The sequence below is a fragment of the Choloepus didactylus genome, chromosome 22, assembly GCF_015220235.1.
Source record: "Choloepus didactylus isolate mChoDid1 chromosome 22, mChoDid1.pri, whole genome shotgun sequence".
In the NCBI taxonomy this organism is placed as follows: Eukaryota; Metazoa; Chordata; class Mammalia; order Pilosa; family Megalonychidae; genus Choloepus; species Choloepus didactylus.
Genome location: NC_051328.1, coordinates 24,351,783 through 24,361,608, shown reverse-complemented (window position 1 = coordinate 24,361,608; position 9,826 = coordinate 24,351,783).

The following is a 9,826-nucleotide window of genomic DNA, read 5'->3' as shown; positions in this document are numbered from 1 at the left end:
AAAGAGAAAGGGACTTATTAAGGGATATAGAGAGCTCACGGAACCATTAGGAAAGCTGAACAAATAGACTTTGGCCTAAACATCAAGGAATGACTTCCAAAATTATACAGTGGAACTATGCTGCCAATCGAGCTGCAGCTTCTGCCACAATCCAGAAGCTTCAGAATTGCTAAGCCGCCTCCAAAACTGCTGGCTCCAGAATCCCTTTGCCTCTGCCGTCATCAGTACCAGCAAGATGGATGTTTCACATTCTGCTTCTCCCTCCACATAATTCGTAGTTCTAAATTAAAGTCTCAAGCAAGTGGAATCTAAACTGCAAACAGATCCCTACCTGCAAAGGAGTTTGAGAAATACAGTATTTAGCTTCTCAGCCTCTGCAGTCTAGGAAGCAAGCTGGAAGGGGGATGGAATGAGTTTTGGGCAAACCAGTCGAAAGTATCTGTCACAACTTGCCATGTGCCAAGTCTTGTAAGCATTCGTGATCTCATTTTGTTCTTACAAGAACTCTATGAGGAAGGGACTATAATTATCCCATTTGACAGATGAGGAAACTATGGTCAATGGCGAGCACATTGTAAAGTCTTCGTTGTGTTTTGGAGAGTCAAAAGAGGGTCCTCTGTCTCTTCTTGCAGAAAAGCAATGTGAAGAGGGAAAGGTACAGTGGCCTAGAGAAGCTGGGATGGAAGAAGATAATCCACAGAGAATAAAGCATTCGTTCTAAGGTGACAAAGGGCAGCCAGAATGAATTTGAGAATTTATACGTGGTTTTGTTATGTGAATTCATGCCAGATTCTGGAGGCCTTGCTATCTCCACAAAACCATGCTGCCCCCAATGGGAAGAACCAGAACTTACATATACACATAACAAAGATTTAAGGACACTGCCTTGGCTGCATTCCAAGAACCCCAATGGCATCTGTGGCACAAAACATGGTGCAAAAGTCAAGAACTCATCAGGGAAGTCTTCCAGAAGGAAGGCTTTCAGTCAAGTTTTAGAGGAGAGAAGTATTAGTTATGGCTATAAGAAGGGTTTCAGCTGAAAGAACTCACATGCTCTCATGCCAAGCCTCAGACGCTGAAAAGGGCAGCCACCGTAGCATATCAAAGCAATGTCCTTGACCGGGGATGAAGGAGGTGAGTCAGTGTTTGGGAGAAAACAATAAATAAGCTAGTAGGGAAAGGAATTGCTCACAGAATGAGATAATGTGAAACCCTTCCTGTGATTATAATGTTATTAAAAAATTAGACATGTATTGAAATTAGTATGTATTGAAATTCAATTTGGACAGAATGAAAATCTCAGAAGGGGGGCGCCCAGGAAATTTTCTGACACCCCAAGTAATTCTCATGCTTCATGTATTTGAGAGATCTGTCTTGATTTGCCTGCCATGCGTTCATCCCATCTTGGCTCCCCTTCCCGGTGACCTAGCCCAAGCTTGGACTGGGACCCCTTTGCACATCATTATTTCCTGAAAACAGTCTAGCAGGATCAAAAGATAACCATGTTGTTGGGAGAATAAATATCAAGGAAACGGGTCTGTTGATGCTGGGGAATTCAGAATAGTTTGGGAAAAGGGAGTCTACAGCCTAGAAATGGGATTGTACATATGATTCTTATTTGCTTGAGCTTTATTGAACCATATTAACTGACATTTTTAACAATTCTTTTCATCTACTAGGTCCTATCCTGAGCAACTTCAAAATGCACTATATCATTTAACCTCCACTGCAGTTACTATAGATGAGGCTATTAGTATCCCCTTTCAACAGATGAGGACTTTGAGGTCCCATAGCTAGGAACTGGACTCCACAACCCATGGACTTAACCATCCTCCCATGCTGCCTTGAATTCTTCTCCCTTGTTTGTGTTTCCCTATTCTTTTTCACATATTACCATGATCATCTGTTTGTCTGCTCTGCACTTTCCCCAAAACTAGAAGGGTCTTAAATGCAGTGATCAATTCTAACTCATCTTTTGATACCCTTGCCCTCAGCACCTAGCAGATACCAGTAGATAGTGAGTGAATATAAGTGAGCCAAACAGAATTTTCTGACACAGTGACCTTGGGTAAAAGTTAAAAGAAAAAAAAAAAGGTAACTTTAAAAGAATCACCTGCAAAAAGGGCACCGTTGTTGTGGCACCAAGAACAGCTGGGAAAATTTGCGATCCAGGAGCTTAAAGTATATACGTATTTTTTATAAACATGGTAGGAGGGTGGGTTTTAGAAGGATCCCAGTATCTGGCTAGAGTAGCCAGCAATCTGCTGACCCTCTCAGGCCCCTCCTATTGAGAAAGACCGAAGGGCAGGAACAGAGACTTGTTGTGGTTAAATGTTAACTTATATTCATTTCTCTACAACTGCCTGGCCAATCCAGTGAAGATTCTTTCGTAAGCCTGTGTGTAATTTCTGAACACCAGACTGATGACCTTTACACACATGCGAAACATTTGTGGAGTGGGTTAGTTCTTTCTTCTCTTTCTCCAACAGCGAATTGAATTAATGCCAACACCCTCCCACCCCCCAAAAAAAGTATTCTTTTGATCCACATTAAAGATAAACTGGTAATAATTCATCTTGACCAGCTAAGGGTTGTAAAACAGATTATTTGATAAAGCCAATTAATTTCAGAGGGCACTGGGGCTTGTTTCTTCCTGATGCTGATTTAGATTCATAAAGCCTTAGAATTTTAGAGCTGGGAAGAGATGTTTTAAGATTACTTAGTCAAACTCGGGATGAGAAAACTGTGAGCTGTAGAGGGGGAAAAGGCAAGTTTAGACTCAGGAGTGGATGTTAATAAAGAAAGAGCCATATGGGAAATCTTTTGCCACAATTCCTACAGCATTTTAAGTTTTCTGTGGTTGTTGCTTTTTGGTTTCTTTTATGATCTGGCGATCCAAGCATAGCATTTGGGCCTGGAATTGGAAATCTGTGGACACTAAGCCTCAGTTTTGCACGAGTCAGAGATTTGAGAATCACTGCTGCCGCCCGCTGGAAATATAAAGTCTCTCATGCTCTCCTGGTAATATGGGATTTTTTTAACAGTTGAAAAAAATGATAAAAGTGTTATTTCCTTATGGTAAAAAATTACAAGCACCAGGAAAGGTTATAAAGAGAAAAGCAAAATTCCCCTCCCACTTTTCTGTGGTAATCATTAACAATTTCCTGAACATTCTTCTACATTTTTCTTTATCAAGTACATATGAATATATACGTTACAATGCATATAACTCTTTTTTTACATAAGATAGACTAGTACTCTACATATTGTTTTGTAACTTGTTTTACCCTTTTTTCTAAATTTATTTTATTCATTTTGAATAGGGGTAATACATTTGGAAACTTCCTGAATTTTTTTTTTAATGGTAGGTCTTGAACATCTTTTCAAAGCAGTATATATGGATAAATTTCATTCCCTTTGATGGGGGCCAAAATCCCATTGCTTGGATGCATCATAAGATTTTCACTCAGTGCTCCTTTGATGGACTAAAACGTAAATCTCTAATAAGAGTAGGGACTTTGTTATTTCGTTGTTGTTGTTCACTGCTTCTCTGGTAATCGTTTAGAGGGAATGGACATTTGCCTAGTTTCATGTATTTCCCTGCTTTAAAAATGCTGCCTGAATATCCTAGTGCATTTATTTTAGGGCCAAGGATAAAGTCTAGAAGGAATTGTAGGGCTCAAAGGGCATGTGAATTTTAAGTTTTGATAAATACTGCCAAACTGGTGCTCTTGATGAAGAATGGATCCAGTTTAGTAAATCTATCGCTTCCTCACCTGGCTGGGTATGAAAATCAGAACTCCCAGGGAGTTTAATTAAAAATACTGTAGCTCCTTTCTGCATACCTTCTCACCATTCAAATTCAACAGGTGGAGGAGGGGACAGGAATCTGTGTATTTAACAGCTCCCCCAGGTGATTCGTATGCACATTCAGGATTGGGAACTGTTGCATAATATCTCTCCTCTCTAAACAGTTGCAGATGGAAATGTGCTCTTATATCCTAAACACACTGTGGCCACTCATTTGTTATTCAACTGATGCTTGTGGAGAGTCTACTGGGTGCAAAACCTATGCTTTCTCTCCCAGAGGCAACACTGCGTGGGGGTGTGGTAAGCATGATTTCACCATTCCCATGGGAGATGCTGCAGAGGTGGGGTGGGTGGGTGGATGAGTGGTGCATTTGTTGTTGGCAGGTGGCTGGGGTTTGGGGAGGGAGAAGTGTGTGGGTAAAATTTAGGAATCCTGCAGCCCAGCCTCAGTGACAAGAACGTGACTAACATGGAGCCAGCACAACTCCTAGGTCTTTTTGGGTGACTGCTACTGGGGTTCCCCACAGTCTTGGGTGTGGGGCAACACAGACTCCTTTTCTTCTGGGCCCTTCCAAGCCAGATAAAGTATAATGCAGATGCAAACATGTGGGAAATGTGCCATGGACAGCCAGCACACCTACACTGTGGTCATAAAAAAAGATGACAAATTTCACCATCATTCATGACCCACCCAAATGTCACATCCTCTGGGCACTTGATCTAGCAGTTCCTGTCCCAAGTGGGCGTTATTTCCATATACTCCATGGCAATTTAAATATACCAAGAACAGAAAAACAAAACAAAGCAAAACACTGCTATGCTTACTGAGGCTTACCACGTCTTAGTCACTCTTCTAGCTGCTGTACTCCGTGGCCCCATTTGATTCTCTCAACAGTGCAGGGAACTCAGAGAAGTTAAGTGATTAGATAAAGGCCACATAATTTGTTTTTGTTTGCACACCTCATAAAAGAATTTTGAAAAATTGTGTATCCCTAGAAGCAGACCCACACGTTTATGGCTACTTAATTTATAACAAAGGTGGCACTGCAGAATAGGAAAAGGAGATCTTTTTAATAAACAGTGATGGTATAGCTGGATCTCCATATGGGGAAAAAAAATGAAATTGTACCCTACTTCACACCATACACAAACATCAAATCCAAGTGGGTAAAAGACTTCAACATGAAAGGCAAAACGACAAACTTTTAGAAGATCATATAGGAAAATATCTTCATGACTTCTGTGGCAGCCCCTGGCCTGAGCAAAACAGGCCTGCGGAACTTGGTGCACAGCAGTCTGCGTGACCTGGGCAGCTAATGTTTAACCTATCAACTGTGTAAGCCAGTAAAGAGAAAAGGGTAAATTAACCTGAAAATGTAACTAAAACGTGAAATGGGAAGTAAGCAGGAGGTGGGAAACTCTTGGTCTCACAAAAGAGCAAGATGTAAATATACCTCCCACCATCAAATGTTAATCTAGTTTACCTGCTTCCTGGCTCCCAAACGTTATCACTCTTGTGGTTATCTACAAAGTTCCATCCTAGAATTCTCCTCTCCTTCCTGCATCATCCCCATGTCACAGGACCCTGTTCCCGAGTCTATGCTCTCCCACTCTTAGGAATGTCTTTTTCTTAAACCCTGATAACCCGCTGGCCACTTACTTTAAGTGCGGGGTCAACTTCCCTGTGAATGCGATGCCCACCCTGCGTGAGAGCCGTCATGACCTCTTCGCGACTTCTCACCCTGTAAGCAAGTCCTGAATAAAAGTTCATTTATCAGAAAATGCCCGGTGTCTTCTTTGGCCTCTGGACTGGCAAAGCTCTCACGGGCTGCGACAACTTCTTAATAGTAAAGGATTTCATAAGTCCCCAACAACACGCATGATAAAGGAAAAGAATGATAGATTCAGGTACACTAAAGTTACCAACTTTGGTTCATAAATATACTACATAAAGAGCGTAAAAATAAACAAAAGAGTCAAAGAACATATTTGCAACAAATATTACCTATATACTCACCAGATTGTTGCAATATTAAGTTGTAAAGGATACGGCAGAAGTGTAAATGGTGCAATTACTTTGGGAAACAGTTTGGCATTTTTCTGTGTATTGTATTTCACAAAAATATTAAAAAACAAACTACCACCTAAAAATGTGTATCGCCTTGCATATTTTAAAGTAGTTGACATCTAAAAGTTTTCATTTTACTGTTTGGTGTTTTTTTCCTTGAACAGGAATGCTCATAGCAGCCATATTCATAATATCCCCAAATTGTAAACAGCCTAAATGTCTATCAACTAGAGAACAGGTAAATAAATTGTGGATTTGCATACAATGGAACACTACTCAGAAAAAAATAAGCCAGACCCAAAGAATACCTACTATATGATTCTGTTTATACGAAATTTAAGAACAGATAAAACTAATATAAGATAATAGAAATTAGAACAGTAGTTACAGAGTGGGGTGGGGTGGGGTAGGGATTGACCTGAGAGGGATGTAAGGGCTTTCTGGGGTGATTCACTGTGTGTTCAAATAAATGCAAAGGATGTAATTTCTAGTATATTGCCAACATTAACATTTAAAATAAAACTGCTATATCACTGTCATAAATATACCCAATGAAATATAAATACCATAGTGATTTGATATCCCACCATCATCCATTTAAACATAAAAAAAATACAGACACAACAAATGAATGGATTAAAAAAAGTGACATATATACACAATGGAATATTATTCTGCAGTGAAAAGGAATGAAGTTCCAACACATGCTACAGCATGGATGAACCTTGAAAACATGATAATAAATGACATAAGCCAGACATAAAAGGACAAATGTGGTATGATTCCACTTACATGAAATATCTAGTCTAGGCAAATTAATAGAGACTACTTAGTAGATTAGAAGTTACCAGGGGCAGGGGGGGATGGGGAGTAATTACTTAATGGATACAGCTTTTCTATTTGGGGTAATGGAAAACTTTGGAAATAGTAGTGGTGATGGTTGCACAACATTGTGAATGTAATTAATGGCACTTCAAAATAGTAAAAATTGCAAGTTTTATGCCATATACATTTTACAACACAAAAATAAAGATATAGACAAGCCCTTCATTCATAGACATACATTTTAAATAATTCTTTTTCTCCTTGGAGTCTACATATCCCACAAAATGTTATTCTAATGTAACACATTTTTATGTCTGAAGCTCCTTTATTGATCACAGTATTATTCTGCAATGAATATATGTATATATAGCAACAAATATATATTGAAATTTAAAAATCTTAAAAAATATACTGTGACCACAGTCTCTTAGTAGCAAAAAACTTTTTCACATGAGTTATAATTATAGCAATTACACAGATGATCAAAGCAACATAAATGTAATTCTATTGAAAACTTTAATGAAATGGATGGGGGAGTAGCTAATGGGGCCTTAAGTAGTCTTTTGAGTTATGCCTTTATTTCATCCAAACTTAGTTTCTAATGCCATGATATATCCCATAGTAAGATTCAGGATGCTATGCCTTACCTTTTCAAAGTGGGAGAAAGAGAACTGGAAAGGTAGACTGGCAGGATCTCTGATGTGTTCTCACGGAGATCAATTTTAAGAACGATTACGCATGAAGGCTGAGCTCCCCTTGAAAAGACTTCATGCACCGCCCAAATATGTGTAATCTCAGTTGAAGATCTCTGGTTTAAAAGGCAGTGGAGATGGAATTCTAACCCAGATATGCCTTACTCCCAGATCTGGGTTCTTTCAATTGCCCCATGCAACCCTAATTTATTCTTTACCATTTGGTCTTAAAATTACCATTTAAGAATATTTATGGACGGGGGCGGAGAGTCTACAGAAGTGATACATACCCATTACTCAAAACTCAAATATAATATCACTATTTTACATGCCTGTCTCCCCATCTAGACCTTCAACTCCTTGAGTACAAGCTCAATGTTGCATCTGTATTTGTGTCCCTAGAACTTACTGAGGTTCAGCTCACAAAGTTGAACCTCAAAAAAATGCAACAAAAACCCACGAAGGATAATACCATTTTTGAGTGTCTGGTCTGCATGGATAAGGGTACCAGATTTGGAGAGGTGATTCCAGTGGTGGCTGGGCTGGGGAGTTTAAGCCCCCTCCCCATTACCTCCATCAGTCTCTTCCCACGTTCTTTGCTTTGGACAGCTGATGCTTTCTCAAGCTAACGTCAAATGCTTAGCTCACTTTTACCTTTCCACCTGATTGCCCTCCACTCTTTACCCAAAGTCCTCCTCCATGGAATTTCTGTAGCTCTCACTGCGTATCACAGAGTTTTCATCTGAGGCTCTTGGGAAGACTCAGTCATGTGTGTGCTTGACACACATTTCAGTGAAAGGCCTGAAGGGCCTCCAGTCCCTGCTGGGCTTCATCCCCTCTTGCCTTTCTCCAGCCCGCAGACACCAGAACTGGGTTTCCAGATTTCCACCCTTCACGGGCCACTTGTACTTAGATCACAATTTCTTTATATTACTTGTTAAATTTTTTTTTTATTAAAGCAATTGTAGGTTCACAGAAAAATCAAGCAGAAAGTGGAGTTCCCATATATCCTCCTCTCACACAGTTTTCCCTATAATTAACATTTTGCATCAGTGTGGCTCATTTTTTTTACCCACTTCAGCTTTGTGCTAAGCAATAATATCCAAGTAATGACCGGCTTGATGAAATAAATGTACATGTGTGTCTGTGTGTGAAATATATATGTATATTTATTTTTAATCAAATACATGTTAAAATAAATTCATTGTCATTAAGACTTTTAAAATGTTAGCTGGTGTGCCATCTAAAATTATTTCAAGTAATGCACAATGGGAAAGTCCTTGCCAGGGAGTTGTTGGACTCGGGAGTCCTTGTTGATCCCTTCTATAGGCCAGGCACTGTGCTAAGGCCTTGGAAGGAATAAAATTTATCAAGAATCTTTTTCCTGTACTCAGTGTAGGAAATTAGGAAAATGTAGAAAAGTCTAAGGAAGAAAAAACCTTACATATTGTCATTCCATTTTGGTTAACAGGAAACAGATCTGGATTTTAAAATCTTATTTAGACATGCATTTGTTATGAGATCTTGAGGACGTCACCCTTCTGCAGCTTTAGTTCATTCATCTATACAATTGCCATAGTAATACCTATATTGTAGGATTTTTGTGAATTTTAAATGAAATACAGGATATTACTCTAGCACAGTAAGTGCTCAAAAATACATTTTTCTATTATTATTATTTTCATAAATTTGTGATCACACTACCTGTGTCTATTCTTTTCCTCATATCTTGAACATGAAATAATCCTTGGGAACAACTTTTTTTTTTTTAAATCACAGAATGAAATTCCTTAATATAACCCCAGCATGATTTATTGAATAATTCTTTTAGTCAGATCTTTTCAGTTCCAATTTTTTGCACATTATAAGCAGTTGTGTGATGAATATTCTTGTGCTTACATCATGGTGCTCATTTATGATTATTTCCACAGGATATATTTCTAAAAAAGGAATTTTTATGGGTCTTGCTGTTTTTTATCTGAGTAGCTTTCTGGAAAAGTTGTACTGACTTACTCTCTCACTTCCCAAATCTGGGTTTGTTGCTCGGCACAGCCAATAGAAGTCACACTGAACCAGGGTGAGAAGGAAAAGAGGGTTTATGTATGCTGGCAGGAAGACGGGTAGCTTTCCCAAATCTGCATCCCAGAAATGTTTCTTCTATTGGTTTTTATATCCACTGGCGACAAAGAGTGTTAATAATTTAATTAACATGCAACAAAGGTGATAGAAGAAAGGACTTATCTATATCTGGGAGGTTTGGGGACCACAGATGAAAGCTTATTCAAATCTGGGTGCAGACTTTACATTTACATACTGCTTCAGACTTTACATTTATATATTGCTCCTTTGTGAGAATAAGAGTTTCCATTATAGCCTGCTTCCAACTTTGAAGGTTACATTTGAAGGCTACTTTACAATTTCCTGCTTGCTT